This window comes from Toxorhynchites rutilus, chromosome 3, assembly GCF_029784135.1.
Source record: "Toxorhynchites rutilus septentrionalis strain SRP chromosome 3, ASM2978413v1, whole genome shotgun sequence".
Taxonomy (NCBI): domain Eukaryota; kingdom Metazoa; phylum Arthropoda; class Insecta; order Diptera; family Culicidae; genus Toxorhynchites; species Toxorhynchites rutilus.
The window spans coordinates 191668835-191693872 of record NC_073746.1 but is presented as its reverse complement, the minus strand read 5'-3'; the positions used below and the strand labels follow the sequence as shown (position 1 = coordinate 191693872).

The 25038-nt window shown below is 41.8% G+C and overlaps 1 protein-coding gene across 2 annotated transcripts in view; it reads left to right on the top strand.

The window, feature by feature from the left end:
* Nucleotides 1-25038, top strand: part of LOC129779751 (uncharacterized) — a 141339-nt gene that overhangs the window by 8324 nt on the left and 107977 nt on the right. The gene's annotated exons all lie outside the window — the stretch shown is intronic.

Below are 25038 nucleotides of genomic sequence, written 5' to 3'. Positions count from 1 at the left end.
ATAAAATCGGGTGGAACCGATACGATCAAGCGCTGTTGAAGGGCAAACGATGTCCTACGAAAAGAGAGGTGCTCCGAGTACTAATGACTATATTCGACCCTCTCGGGCTTATCGCACATTTCCTCATGTTTCTTAAGGTGCTTCTACAGGAAATCTGGCGCTCCGGAGTGACGTGGGATGAACGAATTGACGACGTGTCCTACGAAAAATGGCGGTTGTGGCTGAATGTTCTGCCAGAGGTGGAAAATGTACGAGTTCCTCGCTGTTATCGGATTCGCACCACACTCGGCGATGGACATGTCGTACAGCTCCACACTTTCGTGGACGCCAGCGAAAATGGATACGCCGCAGCTTCATATCTTCGCTTCGTTCGAGACGGCGTCATAGAATGTGCTTTAGTATCAGCTAAAACCCGAGTGGCCCCGTTAAAGTTCTTGTCCATCCCCAAGCTCGAACTACTTGCGGCTGTCATCGGTTCGAAACTGGCTCAAACGATAATCGAGACGCTTTCCGTACACATCTCCGAACGTTTTTTCTGGTCCGACTCGTGGGACGTAATTTGCTGGATTAATTCCGACCATCGAAGATACACGCAGTTCGTTGCGGCCCGCGTGAGTGACATCCTAGACATCACTGAAACCAACAAGTGGCACTGGGTGCCCAGCAAGCAGAATGTAGCAGATGATGCCACGAAGTGGGATGGTCGTCCCGATTTATCCCCCGAAGGTAGATGGTTCCAGGCTCCTGACTTTCTATGGGGACACGATTCAGAATGGCCGCAATTTGTGTCGAGAGGTAAATCGACCAACACAGAGCTTCGTCCTAATTTGTTTATCCATTATACTGCACCAATTCAACTGATCTCCGCGTCTAACTTTTCAAAATGGAAGCGGCTCATCAATGTAGTCGCACTTGTTCATCGTTTCCCCGAGAACTGTCGACGTAAAAACCAGAAACATCCGATTTACACCCAACCACTGACTATGCTGGAACTCCAACGAGCCGAGAGATATCTTCTTCGTTGTGCACAGCAGGAATCATAACCAGCCGAATACGCAATCCTCCGAGCGGCCAAAAAAGATATGAAAGCCTCATTTGGCACGGTTCCTAAGGACAGTAAATTGTACCAATTGACACCGTTTTTGGACGACAACGGACTGATCAGAATGCGCGGGAGAACACGGTTTTGCACTTACATTTCAGAAGATGCCAAAAATCCTATCGTCCTCCCTCGTGGTCATCACGTTACCGATTTGATCATTAAGCACTACCACGAAAAACTCCACCACCAAAATCACGAGGCTGTTATGAACGAGATACGTCAGAAGTACAGGATCCCGCGACTTCTTTGTTGCTACGCAAGTGTCCGCAGGGGTTGTCAACGATGCAAAAACGAGAAGAAGGTTCCACAGCCACCAGTAATGGCCGACCTACCACCGGTTCGACTTGCCGCGTTTTCGCGACCATTTACTCACGTAGGAGTCGACTACTTCGGACCAATCGAAGTCTCTGTCGGCAGAAGAGCGGAGAAAAGATGGGGTATGTTGATTACCTGTCTTACAGTTCGAGCGATACACATCGAAGTGGTGCACTCCCTTACTGCAAGTTCTTGCGTAATGGGATTGCGTAATTTTATTTCTCGACTAGGGGTGCCCAGAACCATCTACAGTGACCGTGGGACCAACTTCGTCGGAGCAAACCGAGAACTGGAGACAGCGTATGCAGCACTGAATCAGAACGAGTTGATGAAAGAGTTCGTGACCAGCAACACCTCATGGGTATTTATACCGCCAGCGTCCCCGCATATGGGCGGCTGCTGGGAAAGACTCATCAGAACAGTGAAGAAGAACTTGATGGCTATCCAAGTATCCCGAAAGCCGTCTGATGAGGTTTTGCGCAACATGTTGACAGAGATCGAAAATACTGTCCACTCCCGTCCTCTGACGCATGTTCCCATCGACGATATTTCTGCTCCAGCTCTCACTCCGAACGATTTGCTGCTTGGTTCATCCAACGGTTCTAAGCCCTTGACGATTCCCGACGACAGTGGCGCTGCCCTGAAGCAGGACTGGCGAATGTCACAGATCCTTGCTAACCAATTTTGGCGGCGATGGTTATCGGAATACTTACCCGAAATGACTAAACGAACCAAGTGGTTCTCCGATGCCAGACCAATAGCTATTGATGATGTCGTCGTCATAGTCGACCCGAAGCTTCCGCGTGATTGTTGGCCGAAAGGAAGGGTCATAGGAACTTGCGCGGGTAGAGACGGCCGTATCCGATCAGCAGTTGTACGCACCATCAATGGCGTGTATGAGCGGCCAGTAACTAAGTTGGCTATTCTGGACGTTCGGCGCGACGAGTAGTGAGTCACTAAGCTCACCTGGGGGGAGGATGTTGTATACGCACCTACCGTCAAAGGTATTGCACCTAGCGTCAACGATGAAACAATTGACAGCAAAGCGGAAGCAACGATGACAGCGAATAAAGGAGTAGACAAACCATTGCGTGTTGAAGGAGTCTTTTGTTAGTGCCTATAAAAACTATTATCACAGTTGGAATCACAGGATCGTTTCTTATATAGTTAAAAATTATATTATTCTACTTAGTATATAAAGTATATAATTAAAATTTCTATTATTCTACTTAATATTAGTGGTGAGTCCAATTCTAAAACCTACAGCAAAATAAAATAAAATAATAAAAAGCTGAATCTTAATGATATAGGTTATGGACTACACGCTAGTTGGGCAGTTAGTTGAAGCAGAAATCAAAGGACTAGAAGAATTGAAAAGGAAACTAAACGTAAGCGATTGATTTAATATATAAACGAAATCACTATAATATGAATTAACTTATAGGTAAATTATATCTCCATATAAAATCGGATCGTGTAAATTTTATTTCCGTCCCGGAGGATATTATTTCGGAAATCTTCAGTCCCGTTGATCGAAGTTCAACAGATATATAGAAACGAATTGCGACATATGACCATAGCGTATTGCTCTCGCAAAGGCAAAAAATGATCGTTGCTTCTCGAAATGAGTCTACAAAACTACGCAAGCCATTAAACATTTTCAGGGTCCCCGGAACTTTTTACTAAAGAGTTATTTCGACGTATTCGCAAATAATATTCGAAATGATAAACCATCAAATTTCAAAAGAAAAAACAGGAAGTGGGTTATATCTATGGTATAACCGCAAGGGTGACGTAGGACTATCGTTGATTTAGAGATCATTTGTATGAAGTTGAATCTGAATTCATTCTGAATGAATGAATATTTGGAGAACTTCGAAAACGAGAGCGTTACGTTGGAGGCACAAGGTTTTATGCATCCAATATTGGATACGGAAATATCCTACTGATGGGGAAGAATAATCTTCAGAAGCTATCCTGTTGATTGCGATTGATTGAATATATTTTGAAAATTCCCAAAGGAACTGGCAGATTATTTTCAGTAACGATTAGATATTTCCACATTTTCCTCGATACTGGAAGCCCACCAGTGGTTAATGCCAACTCGATAACCACCTGTTAATAGCACTTGATTGAAACATATTTGGTCACAGTTTTACATGGATAGAAAACATTCAATTAAACTCTTTCACATGAATATATTTTGAAAATTCCCAGAGGAACTGGCAGATTATTTTCAGTAACGATTAGATATTTCCACATTTTCTTCGATACTGGAAGCCCACCAGTGGTTAATGCCAACTCGATAACCACCTGTTAATAGCCGCGCGTGTATGTGTGTGTAGCGATGTCTTCCCAGGGAACCGTTTGTGGCATCACTCTCCTCCTGATAGATTCCCTTCTGGCCTAGGGTGCACAAACAGGCTCTTGGTGACACCGTTCATCCGCGCTTTCATGATAAATAAAGAGCTTCACCGCAACAGCGACAACATGCTCCAATCGCTGTTCAATTAGAACTGAGTGGATTCCCGAGCGCCGCTCGCTTATATACCGATTGGTGATTTCAAAAGCCTGTTTTTAAAGCAATTTTAAGACTATTGAAACAAGTTTTTGGATCAAAAAGTAACAAGTATATAACGCGTAGACATTTTATCTTTCGAATGAAGTATTTATCATACCATTTCGTTCAGTTGTTTAGGAGCTATTAACGCTCAAAATCTCGGTCTCCGGCGTAACGCTTTCGTTTTCGAAACTTTGATTTTACACCCCGGTATAGAAATGAAAGACGTAGTCCTACGTCAAAAGATTGCGTAGTCCTACGTTCTAAGCGATCGTGTCTCTGATACAACCCTTCGAATTTTTTTTTACTATTCAATGTTTGCTGGGCAGGCCCGAAGGCAGTTTTAAATTGTTAAAATATGAATGAAATTTTTTACTTCATGTTATTTGATTACTTGAAACATGTAGTACTGAACTTTATTTAACCATTTCTATATAAATTTTGCGATATTTCCACTAAAGCACAATAAACAATCAGGAATGAAGTATCCAAGTGCAACTCTTTCGTATCATATGCCACGACGACGATAGTCGTACTAGATGCATGTAGGAGTCGTATATTCATCCATCCAATCATCGTGAATACTGTTGCAAGTGGAAAATAAATGTGTGTTCATTGCTTATGACATTATACATTATTACATAAATAACCAGGTGTGTGACAGGATTATAGCTATCTCACTCTACCTACCGTCACCGCCTATCTCACTATCCCTCTGCTGCAAAAGTTCATCATCGACATCACGATATGTCAGTTGGTGGTAAATTGGTAATTCGCGATGACGTCGACGTCTGGTGGCGACTTCAAGTTAGAGCCATAATTTGGGTCCCAAAATCATAAGTGTAATCTCTACCAGATTAGAAGACACGGAGCCGGTTTTCAAATTTTAAAATTTGAATGAAAATTTTCACATTATGTTATTTAATTATTAGAAACACGTATTTCTGACTTTCATTCAACCAATTCATATGGTCATACAATTCCAACATTGTTGCTGATTTTTTTTCTTTATAATATAAAATTGTCTTCATAAACAATTTTCGTATGAGACTTTTTCCCCACCTGCAAACAAAAATGTTTTTTATTTAAACAGAATACTAATTTGATATGGAAAAGCTAATTTTCATTCATAATTTTAATTTTGAAAACGTTCATTCCGACTGAAAATCAGCCATTCTTTGACGCTTCCCTTAACTAGTAAACGAAGCTCACTGCCGTCAACGCGGATCGCTGTTTTGAAGAAAACAAATACTTCTGACGTTTGAGATGTTGGCACCAAAAACATGGCGGGTGCCATACGGCTGTAAATAACAACATAATACAGTAATTTAAATTTAATACGACATGCCGAGGCACCACTCAGTGTCGCTTTGGAGGCCTGTAATTTAACATTGGCGATGTGAGTGGTACAGTGTCGACGTCTGGTGGCAACTTTAATGTGGCGCCATAATTTGGTCCCCGAACTCGATGTTTACAAAAATGTTAAATTAAACGTGTCACATTACAGGTCTGTTCAATAATCTAAACGTCGCATTAAATGTAACTTACTGTATATAAACAATATTTATTCCCAGCTGTTTTGAGGCATCTCGCACAAATTGACAATATCATTCAGTTGTCAGTGCAAGTCGGTTCGATTTTTAGAGTGTAAAAAAAGTTCATTGTTTACATAAAAGCAATCTCGAATCGGTCCCACTTTTTTGCTTGAAGTTACTATCCCCTGCATGCAGTCTATGCTTGCAGCAGCACCGTCACGTCAAGTGTCAAACGAATGATTTATTTAATGTTATTCATGGTGTCGCCACCTACAACAGTTTTAAATTGCAATGCCCTCTTTCGAATCAACATACCTTGAACCAGTACTAAATTTATAAAAATTCAATGAAAATCATTGAATTCTATTATTTAAATGGTTCAACCCCGTAGTCCCGAGCCTTATTCAACAATAATAATATATAGTCTATTTTTCTCAGCTAGTCGCGAATGATTTTGACTCCGAAATTTGGAACTAATGGCGGGTTTACATTAGGGAGATCTATAGCTATAGATGGATTTATTCACATGAAAATGAGTGTAAACGGGTGAGAATAAATATGATACACTTATTCGAGGTATATATAACTTGAATAAATTCAGCATATGTAAACGCTTGTGAATTTATCACTGGTGAGAAATCACTAAAGTTGGATGCAGTTCTACTCCAGGTGAATAAATTCACCGAAAATATGAATAAATTATAAATTATTTTTTTCGTAGTGAAATTTATTTTAGGGTCAATGTAATGGTAACGAAGTCTCTATCTAACGAGGATAACGAACCGTGGCGGCTCCAAGCCGCCGAGGTGACGCAATCCGAGTTGACCGCCGACCCGCCGTCGGAAGCGGCGGTTTGTCGCAAGCAAATCTGTGTTCCGCCGGTTGCCCGGTTTTTTGAAGCATAGGAGAAGATCCCGTGGTTCCCCGGCCTAGTGGTAAGTGTTGCGTTCGATTCCCGTTCGAGTCAGAAATTCTATCGTCATAGATCGTTGTTCTGGCTTGCACTGGTTCAGGTGAACTGTCTAGGGCAGTGGTGGCCAGGTATAGATATAGTGCGGGCCGCATTAGAATTTTGCGCGGGCCGCAATGATTTTTGATCTCACTATTTTTCATAATGGAATATGAATTCACGTATTTGACTGGCACTTTTTTTACGTTTGACTTTTTATTTCAAATTAGAAAGCATTCAGTAAAATTCATAACTCGAGAACAAAATGAGATAAAAACCCAAAATTTTTATTGAAGGCTAACTGACCCGGCAAATTTCGTCCCGCCCAAAATTTGTTTTTTGTTATCAATACCTTCAAACATTCACGTTTTCTTACTATGCGCAAGTTCATGAGTCCAATCGCAAAACTGTTCATTTATTGATCTTCTAATCGACCCGTTGAATTTACTTTTTGCTATTAAATTCCTAGTACTTCTATCAAAACTCATCATTATAATATCAGATTATTTTCAGACACAATTCTCGTTCAAAATTTTTCAACCACTTGCAAATAACATGTTTCACCGTTACATGGAATATTTATTTAATTTAATGTCGAACGTCTTCGACCTAATGGCTGTACAGACTGCTTATAGAGACTTAATTCTATTCTTATAGATTAACCTACTAATATTAAAATCGAACAGTTCAGATACCTCGTTAAAGACGCGGCAGCAAGCGTCTAATGGATTATTTTGCCCATATATGGTACGGTGATTAGACATCACCAGGACTCGATGGTGGCGTAGTTGTCGGGATGGTGCGTGTAGGCTAACGTTTCGAAGTAGATAGCTGCAGTCAATTTTGTCTGTCAATACATCGAAAATAAAAATTCTTTGTAGCACCAATCGTCGGCTTACCAGGGTTTGCATTCCAATAAGTGCACAGCGCTGTTCATAGGGTGGTAGGTTGGTTGGATCATTCCAGGGCAGGCCACGTAGAGCATACCTTACGAAGCGTTTCTGAACACGTTCGATGCGCTGGATATGTACAGCGTGATATGGGGCCCATACTTGTACTGCGTATTCCAAGACGCTGCGAACAAATGCACAGTACAACGACTTCAGAGCGTAGACGTCATCGAAATGAGCTGTGTTGCGTCTCAAAAATCCAACCATCGCATTTGCTCTTGAAATTGTGACCGAGACGTGCTCATGGAAACGCAGCTTGCTGTCAAGAAGAACTCCCAGATCTTAGATTCGATTGACTCTCTGCAATGGCGAGAGATGCAACATGTATCCGTGTACAATAGAATAAATGTTTGATACAGAAAATATGACAGAATAAAGACAGACCCCTTCCCTCTTCTCCCCTTAGAGAGGGAGAGGAATGTCTATTCACCACAGAAACGTTTCGTGTCCCCTAAAATCTTCAGATGTCAAATTTGGCTCCATTTGCTTGATTAGTTTTGCAGAAATTTGTTTTTCGTTTGTATGACAGCCCACCCTAAGAGAGAGGGGAGGAGTGTCGAATCACCATGAAAACATTTATTGCACCCTAAAACCTCCACATGCCAAATTTGGTTTCGTTTGCTTGACTAATTCTCGAGTAATGCAGAAATTTGTGTTTCATTTGTATGGAATACACGTCCTTCGTCAGTCACTCTTTTTTACCGAAGCTTCCATTTTGCTTTAATTTACACAACACACACTGCGATAAAAAAGAGATTGCCAATAGCCACTGAAATAGAGAATGAACTCGACTGCCCTTTAATGATGAGAGCGCATCAAAATCGAATGAATTTTCTTTTAAAGTTTCTCTCTCTCTCTTATTAACTCACGTGTACATACACCCCATTCTCCAGTTACCAGCAGTTAAGCCTGGTTTATACGTTGTCAGTTACTCGGTAAAATCCAAACAATCCGAAGAATTACGCACGTACCCATACCACGTAATTTGACATTTGATTTGCATGTATGGGGCTACTCGCGACCGAGCTGCTTCAAAGTTTTTTGGCTATTCACCCTTTTTCCCATACATACAAATCAAATATCAAATTTCATGGCATAGGTACGTTCGTAATTTTTCGCACCGTTTGACGTTTACTCGCAACTGACGACGTAAAACCCCGATTTTACTGCCGTTACTTGCTCTAATTTATGCGAGTATGAGGAGAACAGAACCAAAAACGTGAAAAAGTCCTTTGAGTACAGAAAAACGGAAAAATAAAACAGAAAATGCTTGGATACACACGATTAACAAGAATTACTCACAAAGTTATTTTTATTCAATTGTATGGAATAATTTTCAACTATATTCTTAATTTTGCTCATATGATTTTTTTTTCAAATCAGGCTGTGGGCCGCATGAACAAAACCGGAGGGCCGCAGGTTGGCCACCACTGGTCTAGGGTGTGGTGGGATGAGCAACGGGCATAGTCTGTCCCCAAGAAACTCGGAAACAGCTCCTCTAAGCGAATTGATTCTTTGCCCAGTTCTGGTGATACTCGGGACGTAAAACAGGAGTATCACGATGATCTTCCTGCGAGATAGTGGGGTTGGTTGCAGGCCTTGCAAGCCGCACCACTAAAACACCAAGAAACGAACGATACACAAGAAGATTCGAACCGGACTAATCGACAAGCTCTCAATTTATTTATCTATACAGTCTTCGCAAAAAAAGTGCCGGACAGACTAAAATGAATTATTGATTGATAAATTATATACTGACCATATTTCTGGTCATATCAAATTCAAACAAATAAAACACGAAGAGCATATCGGACGAAACTTTTCTGCACACGTTCCAGGCGATCGATGTGAACAGCGTTGTATGACACATACACCGCTATAAGACAATAGACATCTCTAAATTCCTTCAATGAACACCTAAATGTCGTACAGGCAGAGGACCTAGATAACAATGGAAGTGATTACGTTGGTGCTGTGAATAATGGAGTTGTACCACCCCCAACGTTAGGTGCTGTTAAGAGTGCCATCAAACAGCTTAAGAACAACCAATGAACTAAAAAAGATGGCATCGGAGCAGAATTTATCAAGGTGAAGTTGGTCAATTGTCTGCATCGACTGATTGCCAGAATTTGGGTTTATTGTCTGCATCGACTGATTGTCAGAATTTGGGAAACAGAACAGCTACCGGAGGAGTGGAAATACGGTGTTTTTTTGCGATATCTTCAAGAAAGGCGACAAACTAGACTGTGAAAACTTTCGTGCAATCACCGTCCTGAATGCTGCCTACAAAATGCTTTCCCAACTCATCTTCCGTCGTCTATCGCCACTGACAAACAGATTCGTGGGAGGTTATCAGGCCGGCTTCATCGTAGGTCGGTCTACTGCTGATCAGATTTTCACCTTGCCGCAGATTCTCCAGAAATGCCGTTAGTACAAAGTCCCAACACACCATCTATTCTAGAGATGGGCAAAATGGTTCTTTTCAGTGAGCGGCTCAGAGCCGTGCGCTCAATGAAAAGAGCCGGCTCATTTGAGCGACCTAATGGCTCTTTTCAAGAACTGGTTTATTCGGATATGTGAAGAATGAAAGACGGAAAAAATAAGGTTTAAAATAATAATCAGTACAGAGAATAGTAAAAATATTACTTTACTGAAGATTTTCTCTGATATATTTCCATCACAATAATCTTCTTTACTTTTTTTTTATTTAGAAATATTATCTTTTCAATGTTATCTGATGAAAGTCTACTACATCTTTCACTGCAAACTTGTACTGCTGTATTCTATGGATGTCATTTTTAGCGTCCTTAACAACGACTGCTGTGCATAGTTGTACTTTCTGTTATCCCTAAAAGCTTGCTGCTTGAAGCGAGGATCTAGCAGTATTGGTTAGGCTACTAATTCGTCCGAGATTTGTAAATCGGTTTACCACCTCCGAAATCAATTCATTACAGTGCTTTTTTATAATCGCTAGAACTGATTACTCTTGATCCATATAATGTTGGTCATGTCGAATTATCAGTCGGGAGAGTATAGCAGTTTTCGATAACGACACAATTTTCTCCCCGTTTTATATCCCAAACATTATTAAAATATTTTGAATGGAATATTTACATGATTAACTATATTATATTAGTCAAATCATTTCATTTGATACCCATATGCGGGAGTTACATGAAAAAAGCAACTGGCCAACTTGGCGTTGGATTTATCATGAATAACTGTGCTCTACTAATCAAGCCCTTTCATCTGATACCCATGTTGATGGAGCTTTGAAAAATACATATTTCGCCACTTTGGAGTAGCGGCCATTTTGGATTTGCTTTTTCCATAACTATCTGTATTCTACTAGTCAAGCCCTTTCATTTGATACCCATATTGATGGGGTTTTGAAGAAATTTGTTGTCTGCCATTTTGTAACGGGCGCCATCTCGGATTTCCCTTTTACATAAATAATTCTGTTCTACTAGTCAAGTCCTTTCATCAAATACCCATATTGATGGGGTATTTAAAAAAATACATATTTAGCCATTTTGGATTTGCATTTTTCATGAATAACGGTGTTCTACTAGTCAAGCCAGTTTATTTAATACTCATACTGATGGGGTTTTGACGAAATTTGTTGTCTGCCGTTTTGTAACGGCCGCCATCTTGGATTTCCATTTTACATAAATAACTGTGTCTTGCTACAGTCAACCCTCCTATAACGCGGTACTCTGAGAACGCGGAGATGAAATTGCGACAACCCTCCTATAACGCGGTACTCTCATAGCGCGGTTTTCGTTCAACCACGTCTTATCAGTTCTTTTCGTGCAACCAATGCATGATTTTAACTGAATATGTTTATTTAAACATTCAAGATAATTTCTTAGCCGTTTACGACATCGGTTTCAGGCAATCTCCGGCCTAGAGGATATGATTCGCAAGTCCAATTTAGCTGTCATTTCCGAACCTATCGAACTACTCTGTGAGTTCAAGGCAGAACTATGGAAAAAGTGCGCCCGTTTGATTATTAACATATTGCGGACCGCTCACGAGATTTCTCGTGTTTCGCGTTCCGTCTGTTACGGATGGATCACGATATAACCAGTGTGTTCTACACTTGAAGGTTAAATTCTTGGTTTCCCAAAAATCTAACAAACCTACCGATGCCTCGCCTTCGTCTCATCCACATCGAACGAAACGATCTCATTCGTGGAATCCGAACAAATGAAGCGTTCAAGTTTGCCCCAAAACGTGGGTTCCTTAATGTGTAAAGCTGGGTTAGAGGAGCGGTGAAAACAGTACGACATAAAGCGGAAGAGGGTTTATCTGAAATGTTAAAGAGAAAGGATGATCACAAGAGTTTGAATAACTTCTGCACTCTCTTATTATTTAAGTAGTATTCAGCTGCTGCTAGTATTTTATCCGAAGATAAACGTTTACAACATGAATTGTTGTAGACTTCACAAATGTGCACAAGCGTATTTTGTTTTGTTTTCAAAGAATCGGTATACTTAAAAAATGGTTACAAAAATGCAGATTGAGTATGCGAAGCCACTTATTTAACTTCAGCATCATCAACGTTTTTATCAGAGAAGAAACCGAATGCAGTTTTGGAAGTTTAACATTTAAATGAAAATTTTTAGTTTTGACGTAGAACTACGTCTTTGATTTCTATATAGGAGGGTCACTACGAAAAATATAATGTGAATTAAGAGTCTTCAAATGCATATTACGCAGAATCTTTCTTACGATATATGTCATAATATATACTATTTGACAGCCAATTTATCCAGAATTTTTTTCGCCTGAGACATCAACCGTGGAAATAATTAAACATGTGTACAATTTAACAAAAAAAAAAAGACGTTCGTTCAATACACTTATCGAATTTTACTCGCTAACTGGGCTGCAAAACAGCAAAAGCAATACTTCGAATTGAAGATAACATCTATTATTGATACATAAGTGCTTTGCATCCCAGTTAACGTACACTGTTATAGATAAGTCCAGTTGAAGATAGCCCAGTTAGGGAATGACTTCTGTATATGACGGGGTGATGGACACCATAAGCGAGTGTCTTCCGGGCTGCGGCAACATGGGCAATTGTACAGCGAAAAATGATATCAATACTAGGAGGATGGCAGCGATTATCAAGCGAGGACCTATTGACTCATATTGAAACTAAATGAAACGAAATGAAATATTAATCTTCATGACTCATATTCATAATTCTCAATGACTCAATTCCTTCTATGATAGATTGAGAAGAAGAACCAATACGACTTGATTGTGATAGTCTGCAAACGAACATTATTCCACCGAAAAAGCTACTTTTCAGAGCTACTATTTAGAGTTTCAAAAGAATTAAAATAACAGATTTCTGAACAATGAAAATAATTACAGTTAAAAAACAACTGTTCTGAACAATTACAGTCCAACGTCAAACTTCCGTCCGTGCCCCTAGGCTCAGACCCACCTACTTTCTGTTTTATTTTTTTATCATTTCCATTTATGATCTCTTATTGGTCTCCATACTACGCGGTACGAATGGTGTGATTTGTACTCATTCTGAGTTTCTTATAGCGCGGTTTCCATACAACACGGTAGATGGTTTCCATACAACGCGCTACGGATTACCCTGGTTTGTATGCAAAATCCGAGTTTCTTATAGCGCGGTTTCCATATAACGCGGTACGCACTCACCGCATTATAGGAGGGTTGACTGTAGTCAAGTCCTTTCATTAGATACCCATATTTATGGGGTTTCGAAAAAATGTGTAATCCGCCAGAATTTGAAACATACAAACAGCTAAATAAAACCGCTTAAAAAGCAGCCTGGGAAGCATATATTTCTCCCGCACTGCCACTGGCCACGGTTCGTCAAAACGAGCGTACGATCTTCAAAGGCTCTTCAAAGAAACACGGTTCTTTTGTGAATCGCAGTTCTTTTTTGAACCGAGGTTCATTTAAGAGCTGTTCATTTGAGAGCCGCAACTCATTTTTAAAGAACCGTGGATCGTACGCTCTCGTTTTTTTCTATTTTCCCATTCGTTGCTCTCCGCAAATGGTGACCGAATAATGACGTAATTTTTCTTGTATCATTTATTGCTTTGCACTTGTCTGTGCAGTGGGTTTCGTTCTAATAGAACGGGACGATATATGCGGTTCAAACTTGTATGCAGGTTTCGAAAATGGTGTGTGATGTTTGGTACAGCTCGAATATGCACAGTCTTCGCTCCTCTCTTGGTTTAATCATTTAGTGAAACACAAGTGATTACTGTCATTCATACAAGTATTAGGCTGTTAAAAAAAGTCCTGCAGTATTTCCGCGAGGTGTCGTTGTAAGCGCGTAGTTCTAGTTGTATTCATTGTATCGAGTCATACTATAGCTTGTTGGAATGGTATTATTTGCGAGCTATAATATAGTCCTTGACAGTGTTTTGTTTGTTTAGGTCGTTCGTGAGTTATAGTGTCGCAAATATGGAGCAAAATAAAGAGAAAATCCGACATATTTTACAGTACTACTATGACAAAGGCAAAAATGCATCTCAAGCTGCCAATAAAATTTGTGCAGTTTATGGACCCGATACAGTTTCCATTTCCACCGCACAACGATGGTTTCAACGTTTTCGTTCTGGTGTAGAGGTCGTCGAAGATGTGCCACGCTCCGGAAGGCCTGTCGTCAAAAATTGCGACAAAATCGCTGAATTAGCCGAGAAAGACCGGCATAGTAGCAGCCGTAGCATCGGTCAAGAGCTGGGGATAAGTCATCAAACAGTTATTAACCATTTGAAGATGCTTGGATTCACAAAGAAGCTCGATGTATGGGTGCCACACACGTTGACGCAAAAAACATCTTTGACCGTATCGACGCATGTGAATCGCTGCTGAATCGCAACAAAATCGACTCGTTTCTGAAGCGGATGGTGACTGGCGATGAAAAGTGGGTCACTTACGACAACGTGAAGCGCAAACGGTCGTGGTCGAAGCCCGCTGAAGCGGCTCAGACGGTGGCCAAGCCCTCATTAACGGCCTGGAAGGTTCTGCTGTGTGTTTGGTGGGATTGTCAAGGAATAATCTATTATGAGCTGCTTCCCTATGGCCAAACGCTCAATTCGGACCTGTACTGCCAGCAACTGGACCGCTTGAAGGTAGCACTCATGAAGAAGAGGCCATCTTTGATAAACAGAGGCCGCATTGTCTTCCATCAGGACAACGCCAGGCCACACACTTCTTTGGTGACGCGCCAGAAGCTCCGGGAGCTCGGATGGAGGTTCTTTTGCATCCGCCGTATAGTCCGGACCTTGCACCAAGTGACTACCACCTGTTTTTGTCCATGGCGAACGAGCTAGGTAGTCAGAAGTTAGCCACAAAAGAGGTCTGTGAAAATTGGCTATCCGAGTTTTTTGCCAATAAGGAAGCGAGCTTCTATAACAGAGGTATTATGAAGTTGGCATCTCGTTGGGAACAAGTCATCGAACAAAACGGCGCATATTTGACTTAAAACAGATGATTGTAACTAATTTTATGAACAAATGAAAATTCAAAAAAAAATACCGCAGGACTTTTTTGACAGCCTAATATCTGAATGATCCACTCATATTTGGTTACCTGTTCGTGAGACGTTACTTGCATGACACATTGTGTATCATTCGATTTTGATCGAAATCCAAACACTGACTATGAAGAATCATGAACGAAAACGGCTTCCCCGGGAAGTTGACAAGACTGATTAATACAGTGCTGTGTACGAATATCAGGTGGATTATCTGATTCATTCGAGTCCCCCAAGGAGTATCAACAAGGTGATGGTCTCTTTTGCCTGATGTTCAACATTGCGCTAGAGGGTGAGACGATCGGCGTTTTACTTGCGTGGTACAATTTCCAATATTTATATAATTTCAATATCCAATATAATTCATCTGCTTTGCTGATGAAGTAGATATTGTCGGCAGAACATTTTAGACGGTAGCTGAACACTACACCAGACTTAAGTACGAAGCAGAGAGAGTTGGATTGAGAATCAATGCGTCTAAAACCAAGTACATGCTGGCTTCCGGATCCGACTTGGTTGCAGGGTTGCCATAATAAAATCTGTGTTTTTGGTCTCAAAGAATCTTTTTATCTGAGTTCTTTCTTAGATAATCTGTATCGAAATTTGTATAAACCCTTTGCGGTCGTTTGTCTGCTTTCAGTCACCACAGCAAAGAAGTATACTAATATTATAATTTGTTCGACAGTGTATATCAGTTCAGTTCACTTTTTCTAAACAAATTTTAATGTCTTGTTAACTTATTCACGGTACGAGTTCAATTCTCACTCCTGACATTCTTCCAAAAATGGAAGTAAAAGTAACGAATCAGCCAAATGAGTTGAAAGTCTCTATAATACAGATAAAAAAAAACTTATTCACGAACCAAAACGGTGCTACTATGAATCTATATAAGGTACACCGGGGCAAGTTGGAACGATTTTTTCGAAGTTCAACTTGAAAGTTATCTTAAAAAATCGCTAGATCACTAAATTGAAATCTGTTTGCAGCATATACAAGGTATGACCGATGACTTTCGATAAAAAATAGGGATTCACACTGGATGCTTTGAAAAATATCAATTTTGAAAATGTTTTGTTTTCATATGCATTGTTTCCCGTTGTCTCGTAGTGCGGGGTAAGATGAAACGCGGAATTATCGTGAGTTTAATGTGCGATTTTGCTTCTCAAACTATCTACAACTGATTTATGAAATACTAAATTGAAAGAATTACATATAAACATTTGGAAAAAAGGGTTTTGGTACACGTGAGATGTGGAGGAGTATTATTATTATTATTATGTTTGGTTTATTTCGGCCGGCTTTAACCTTTTAGGTAATTCACCGTCTCTCGGAAAATGTATGGTGTAAACAATAATACAATTACATGACATAATGGAAAATGAACAACACATTTAACAATATTTTCATCGTTGACAATCAGTATATAACGAAACCTCCTCGTACAGGGGCGTTGCGGAGACGAGACGGGCAGCGGTCTTACAGCATAGATTGTCTCGTCCGTTTGTCTTATCTTCATCCTAGCAAATCCTGATTTTCAGTACAACGCATGTGATATTTCTGGAAAAACGCAAAGGAACAGTATGCGTGTTGATTACGAGAATAGAAATGGTACTTACACGGGCTACACTCAGGTTCCCCGCAGCACCTGCCGCCGGAGGCTCATCAGTTGAAGTCGGAACTTCTCCGGACAGGGATGCTACAGAGAGGTGCTCTTTTAAATTTCCCAAAACAGGCCGGCATCCTTCAGGAACGCTGTGTCGACCTACCAGCTGCCGCCAGTGTGTCCGCCCGCTCGTTGCCATGAATGTTGCTGTGACCGGGGACCCAACACAAAGTTGTCATAGCTGCGCAGTTTACCTCTATTGCCTGAATGAATGGGTGCCGTGACTCTCCCGCTTCCAAGGCTGAGACTACCGACAGCGAATCGGTAAAAATGACCACAGGAGTATTAGCTGGAACACGACCTACAGCATGTGCTATGGCCGCCGCTTCCGCCGAAAAAACCGAGCACAACTTTGGCATTTTGAGACATAGGCCTCTTCCGATGCCGCTGATTCCGATGCCGACTGAATTGTTACACTTGGATCCGTCAGTGAACACTTGCATGTGGTGGGTGAATCTGGTGTTCACCAGTTCCGCGAACTTCGCTGTTGCCACGCTAGAGTTGGGGTTTGCCCCTAGTGATGATGCCAGGCTCGTGTCGATACTGAGTCCACTCTCGAACCATGGACGTTTGCATACATGGTGCAACCGAGCTAGCTTCGGAAGGTCAGTTCCAGTAAAACTGCGATGAATCTCTTTACTCACCTGGAGCAGCACACAGTCGTTCCCTGTGGTTTTTTCGAGATAAATGAGAGCACGTTTGATAATGGTAACCGCAACGATCCAACGGAAAGGAAGAACACCTGCCTCAACACAAGCATCAGTCGCCGGAGTACCGGGCAAAAGATTTGAACAGAGCCTCACCGATCTGTTGTAAAGTGGGGCAAGTACACTTGTTAAGCCGCTTCTGTTGGTGCACGTTGCTTCCACCCCGTAGATTATGCGACTATTGATAAGAGCTCTGCGGATATTCAACCCGGTATGTCTGTTCCATCTAGGGTGACGCGAACTGATCGTGCGTAGCAGTCTTAAGCGGCTCTCGCATTCTTGTTTGATCCTGCGAAAATGTGGTATGAAACAGAATTTCCGGTCGATGGTCACACCAAGTATCTTAGGTTCGCGTCTGGACGGGATGTTGACAGTTCCCAATTTCACCGGAACACCAGTTGCCACATGGTGTGTGTTGCAGCAGTGTGTTATCGAGCACTTTTCTGCAGCAATCAAGAATCCGACTGATTCAGCCCAGCGTCCAATCGCGTTTACTGCTGTTTGTATTTTTCTACGGACTGGGCGAACCCTTCTACCTGACACTACGATGACAATGTCGTCCGCATACATGAAGGCATACACATCCCTTGGCAAGCACTGGAACATGGAGTTGACGCTAACTAAGAACAGTGTTACAGCAAGCGCGGAGCCCTGAGGAACACCGTTTACCTCCACAAATTCATCGGACTGGCATCCCCCAATCCCAACTCTGAACTTGCGGTTAGCTAGGTAATCCTGCAGGAATACGCCGAGTCTACCTTTTACGCCCCAATCGAGAAGCTGACGAAGGACTCCCTCACGCCAGACGGAATTGTACGCCTTGGCAATGTCGAGAATGCCTATATCGATGTGATGGCCCGAATCGACAGCGTGCCAGATCGTCTCGCTTAGTGATCCTAGGTAACCACTGGTACCAAAACCCTGTCGAAAAGTGAACTGCCGGTTGTCCAAATATTTGCCGTCTTCCAGGAACTGCATCAGTCTACGATTCATCATACGCTCCATGATTTTTCCTACGCAAGGTAGTAGACTGATGGGGCGGAAATCACTAGGGGACCTCGTCTGCGTTTTCTTGGGAATGGGAATGACTAATGCAGTTTTCCACTTCGTCGGGTTTGTACCGTTGGTTCAAATTTGGTTGTACATGTCCAGTAGAACTCTCTTTCCATCTATCGGTAGGTGTTTTAAAAGATGGTAGCTGACGTTATCCAATCCTGGTGAACTGCCTTTGGCTGTCGAAAGGGCATAATGCAGTTCAGCTCCAGCTAATGGCCTGTTATACATCTGCGCAGAATCGGGCGAGAAGACGACAGGAGATTGTCGTTCTATTCTTCGTTTACGTTCTAGAAAGCGCGCGGGCAGGGCAGAGTCAGCTGATAGCGAGGCGAAAAATACTCCCATTCGGTTAGCGATCTCGATCGGATTTGTGATGGCGACATTGTTTTCCACTATGGTGAAACCAGTGCTTCTTCTTTTTCCGGCTAGTGCATTCACTCTTCTCCAGAGCTCAGCGGTCGACGATTCTGGGGAAATACGGTCTAGAAATGCTTCCCAGCTATTCTTTTTAGCCACTATGATGGCCGCCCTAGCCAAGTTTCTCACTCTGCGAAACTCTTCCAATTTCGCTGTGTAATCGCGATGGTTCGTCGGTATTTTGCGAAGAGCTCGGAGTGCCTTACGTCGAGATTTGATGGCTGTTTCCACCTCTGGGCACCACCAGTGGACGGCTCTCTTTGGAGGAGAACCACTTGTGCGAGGAATATGTTCACTCGCCACACGAACGATGATGTTTTCGAACTCTTCAAGTGAAATCCCTCGATCCATCTCATTCGGGGTTAGTTCGCTTGATATTTCATTTTCATAACCATCCCAATCGGCCTTTTCGTATATCCACCTACGTCTCCGAGTGGTGGCCGGACGGCAGCTGCCGTGGCTCACCATTATAGGATAGTGATCACTGTGGCACTTATCTGGAAATGTTGACCAGCTGAGTGAATCAACTATTTGGTGGGAGGAGATAGAGAGGTCTATTGCTGACGTTGATCGACCCCGTGAGAAGGTGATGCTGCCGTCGTTCAAAATTATCGCGTTCCGACTCTCTACAATATCTGCAATTTCCAACCCCCTTCGGCTGTTATCCCTATTTGATTACCTGACGTGCGATAGGCTGCCATACAAATTAAACACAAATTTCTGCATTACTCGAGAATGAATCAAACAAATTAAATCAAATTAGGCGTATTGAGGTTTTAGGGTGCAATAAATGTTTTACGGTGGTTAGATACTCCTCCCCCTCTGTAAGGGGGGTCTGCCATACAAATGAAACACGAATTTCTGCATTACTCGAGAATTAATCAAGCAAATGATACCAAATTAGGCGTATTGAGGTTTTAGGGTGCAATAAATGTTTCTATGGTGGTTAGATACTCCTCCCCCCTCTCTAAGGGGGGACTGCCATACAAACGAAACCCAAATTTCTGTATTACTCGAGAATTTATCAAGCAAATGAAACCAAATTAGACGTATTGAGGTTTTAGGGTGCAATAAATGTTTTACGGTGGTTAGATACTCCTCCCCCCTCTGTAAGGGGGGGCTGCCATACAAAAGAAACACGAATTTCTGCATTACTCGAGATTTAATCAAGCAAATGAAACCAAATTAGGCGTATTGAGGTTTTAGGGTGCAATAAATGTTTCTATAGTGGTTAGATACTCCTCCCCCTCTCTAAGGGGGGAGGGAGCTCATAGACATCATCTTGGCGGAGGACAGCGAGTGCTATAGGAGGAGGGGAACCAGAGGAATCCGGAAGCTAATGAGGGCGGAGTCGATGGCTAGGTGGCAGCAAGAGTAGAGTGCGGCGCAAAACGGCAGATGGACGCACAGGCTCATACCGACACTAATGGGCTGGGTGAACAGGAAACACGGAGAGGTAAATTTCTATCTAACGCAATTTTTGTCTGGTCATGGCTGCTTCAGGCAGTATCTGCACCGGTTCGGACACGCAAGATCGCCTCTTTGTCCGGAGTGTGGAGATGTGGAGGAAACACCGGAACACATCGTATTCGAATGTCCCAGATTCACCACAGTGCGCGAGGGGCTGTCTACCCTTCATGCTGGGAACATCGTGGAGGAAATGTGTCGTGACGAGGGCACCTGGAACGCAGTAAACAGTGCAATCGTACATATCATGTCCGAGCTACAGCGGAAGTGGAGGACCGACCAGCATGCGGATATCGCCTGACCATAAGAGATGAACAATTGAGACGGCTGTAGTACCGGATAGTCAGCGTTGAAAACTCGAAGAGTGCATGAGCACAGCCGCCCCCTGAAGTAGTCGCCTAGATGTGGTCCCAGGGGGAATAAGGCAACGAGTAGAGGGCTTGGTTTTTGTGGGTGCGATCCCCACTCGACGTCTGGGTTAACCCTTCCCAGATAAGGCTGGTAGAGCGTTCCTCACCTCTATAAAAATATATATATATATATATATATATATATATATATATATATATAGGAGGTTGTGTTCAAGATACGACCGCATTGTTGACGTAGAACTACGCTGTTATATTATAAAAATCCCTTGTTTAAACCTTCGGATATTATTCTATCATTATGTGAAATTTTAGAAACAACTGCTTAGTAGAACAATCTCTGAAATGTTTTTTTCATTGTAGCATCAGTTGACGATAATTGACTGATTATTCATTCTTGCCTTCGCAGATCAATACACTAGCTGATCGTATGTTGCAATTGATGTCATGTCAATGCATTGAAAATTTGCCTCGAACGCTATTCCGGTGGCCTTTTTCGCAATTGACATAGACTCGGTTACAGTCGATTATATCAATATATCTTTGGCACCGCGAGGAAACAACAACAATAATAACACGCGCCGAAGTCGCCTACTTCGCCGTTGTTCGATGCGAAGGCTCGGTTCAGTGCGAGCGCTTTTCACTGCACCAACATCGCGTGCATCATTAGATGACGCTTGCCTCGAAATTATATTGCCCCCGGCAATGCGTTCGTTTTTCGCAGGGCTCGAGCCAGCCTTCCTCTTCTTATTGCTCATCACACACTATGCGAAGCGTTAAAATTATGACGCGGAAAGAAAAACACACGATACGAATAACGCGAAACACGAACTGGAAAAACCACACGACGATATCCAAGTTGAATTACCACTGGTGGGATCCAATCTTAGATCGAAGCGCAGCGAAAGCAAAGTGAACTGGATTGCTCAACAGTCCGATGCCGAATGTAGTGATCCCCGATAATCGTTCGATTAATCGATTAATCGAATACTTCCTACAGAAATCGAATATTAATCGAACGAATACTGCGCAACCAATAATCGAAGCGAACGAATAATTTACGTCGATTAATCGATCCAAACCCAGAGAAAAAAAACGTACGGTCGCTGCAGTTTTATCCCGAAAATCAATCATTATCTTTGACGATCCCCTAACTGGTCAACGAAGCTCAATGCCGTCAACGCGAATTGAGCTTCGTTTACGAGTCTAAGGGAGCGTGAACGATAATAATTGATTTCCAGGCGGGATGAACACTTTTTGACGTAGGACTACGTCTAACCGGAAGATATAGGGGGTGAAATGGAAATCTAGGCACTGAACAAGTAGGAAAAAATGCAAGATTTGGAACGCTTATAACTCGAGCATTTCTCAATAGATCGCAAAGGTTTTTGCATCAATTGATAGGAAATATATCTACGCATCTATCATAACGAATAACATTTCATTTTTCTTGAGATAAATAATTGAATAATTGTAAAATATCAAGCATTGTCAAAATGCACTATGTGCCCATTTTTGATTGGTCCATTTTGTGCTCCTCAAATCGTACCGACCAAAACGGGCAACCAGAGCAGCAGCGAAATAGAATGAAGCACGATTGGAAAGAAAAAAGAAAAAAATGAACGAAACATTGGTCGCAGTCTCACACATGCGTAATTCTCTAGCCAGCCAGTCTGCTTAAAAATCCCCGCTCCGCTGCCGTAACGATCATTCTCATTCAAACCGTACACCACATCGGTTCGCATCACAACACATCAACAAACCAACCCAAGCAGCCATGTCTGGAAATAGTAAAGGAGGAAAAGTGAAGGGAAAGGCAAAATCCCGCTCGAACCGTGTTGATCTGGAGTTCCCCGCAAGGGTAGCTAGGCCGAGCGCGTTAGGACCAGTGCACCAGTCCACCTAGCCGGCGTTATATAGTTTCGGCCGCCGAAGTGATCGAGTTAGCCGGCAAAGCTGCTCGCGACGATAAGAAAACCCGCATTCGGAACAGAACACATTCGGTTCGGTGGACATCAAGACAACAGGCAGTTGCAGCGAGTGGCAAACGCAATCGCAAAACGGCATCAGGTAGCAGAATAAATAAGTTTGTTCTTTATACAAACTGCTTTGGTGGCAAATCCAGAACAAGGCGGCATCGAGGGCGTTCGAAATGGTTTTTTTCAAAACCACGAGTACTAAGTTTTCTAAATTGGAACCATTCCATAAAACAAGGCGCTTTTCAGGGCCATTAAACCTTCCAAAAAAGAGTTTAGGAAATACAGTTCATTGCTTTCTAAAACAATATCCAAAATAATAATAAAACACAAATTGATTTTTTCATAATTTGTTTGCCAGAATATGATGAGTATGTGAATTTGGAAGTTGTTCTGAGCTTATTGATTTTCACCGATTCTTAAATTGCTTCTAGATTGAAAGTACAGTAATTTACACTTATCTCGACATTTAGCTAATTGGACGGACCTGTATTGCGACATATTTAGTTGGACATTTTTGTAAACATAGAGTTCGGGGTCCAAATTATGAAATTATGAATTATGAGTGGTGGTAATGCGACGTGCCATTGAATGTAATTTACTGTAAAATATGTCACAAGCTGGATGGGAAGAAATTTTCCAACTGTGAAAGCTGTGGCGAGTGGCAAATGCAATCGCTAAACAGAAAGGTTTAGCCGAACAAGATGGGGATATCGAGTGATAACAAAACAATAAACTCTTTAGATTGAAGATAATTTTGTGATCCTGAAAAGGACCCTTTTTAGCCTGCATGTGAATCCAACGAGCGAACAAGTCGTAATGAATGTATTTTTTTGCCATCGCTCCCTTTTAACGCTCATTCGTTCGTCTCGTTGGACTCGCCCCTCTGGCTGAGTCTGCCGATTTGTCTCTATCCTGTGAGTGTGTACCGCTAGAGTATAAAACACGCGGACCCCAAAAAATATCTTATTTTCTTTCAAACCGTAAACCCGTGTGGTTGTACGTCATCGACATCGTGGACGTAACAAAGGAGGACAAGTTAAGGGAAAGGCAAAGTCTCACTCGAACCGTGCAGGTCTCCAGTTCCCTGTTGGTCGCATTCACTGATTGCTCCGCAAGGGTAACTAGGCCGAACGGATTGGTGCCGGAGCACCAGTATACCTAACAGCGATTATAGAGTTCCGGCCGTCGGAGTGCTCGAGTTGGCTTGCAAAGCTGCTCACGACAATCAGAAAACCCTCATCAAGAACAGAGCAACTTCGGTTCGGCGCTCATCAAGGCAACAATTAGTTTCAGTGAGTGGCAAAGTGTTTCTCCGGCACGTTGCATTAAATGTAATTTACTGAACAACATGTCACAAGCTGGATGGGAAGAAATTTTTCAACTGTGAAAGCTGTGGCGAGTGACAAACGCAATAGCTAAACAGGAAGGTTTAACCGAACAAGATGGGAATATCGAGTGATAACAAAAACACAACACCAAAGGTTCTTTTCAGAACCATCAACATATTCATAAAGAGTAAACAGTAAATCCATTTTTCAGGTAGATAGGTAGGTATTCACGTAGGAGAAGAAAATAAAACAATATATTTAAAATATATATTTAACAAAAGCTGTCCCCTTTGTATAGTCCTACGTCACTCCGGTTATGTCCCCGACATTACCCACCCGTCTTTTTGATTCCAGATGGCTTTCTAGTAAATGAGAAATATTATTCTAACGAATTATTTCTCTCAGTGTAACGATTAATCGATTAATCGATTATTTGAGGCGATTAATCGTATCGAATAACAAACTACTGAAAAGTATTCGATTAGCTGATGAACGATTAATTTAAAAAATCGGGGATCACTAGCCGAATGAAAGTTTGTCTCAGCGAAATCCAATGTTTATACTCTAGGCAAGTATTCCCCTTCATTCTTCTTCTTTTCCTTTGTTCACGGAGACTTTAAATCCTACGATTTCCCCTCCGTTGGTCGTCGATAAGTTGCTCGTTATTGATAGCTCTGTATGGGAAAGCACTGAAATGGACAGAACAAATGTATGGGAAAATAGAAACACTTAAAGTTTTCATGAATTTTAACCATTTACAAAACAAGGGATTCTAATGTATAGCATATTAAACAAATCTTAGGGAATTTTCGATTCGTTTAGTATGTAAATCGCCAAAATCCTTTCGCGGCAAAAATAGTTATTAACGTTAACTTTATTTCATAAAAACGTGACCTGTTTTCTGATTTGGCACCCTTAATAAAAGACGTAGTTCTACGTCAAAAAAAAAGGGGGGTGGGGCTGCCATACAAACTAAACACAAATTTCTGCTTTACTCGAGAAGTAATCAAGCAAATGAAACCAAATTAGGCACATGGAGGTTTTAGGGTGCAATAAATGCTTCTATGATGATTAGACTCTCCACCCCCCCTCTCTAAGGGGT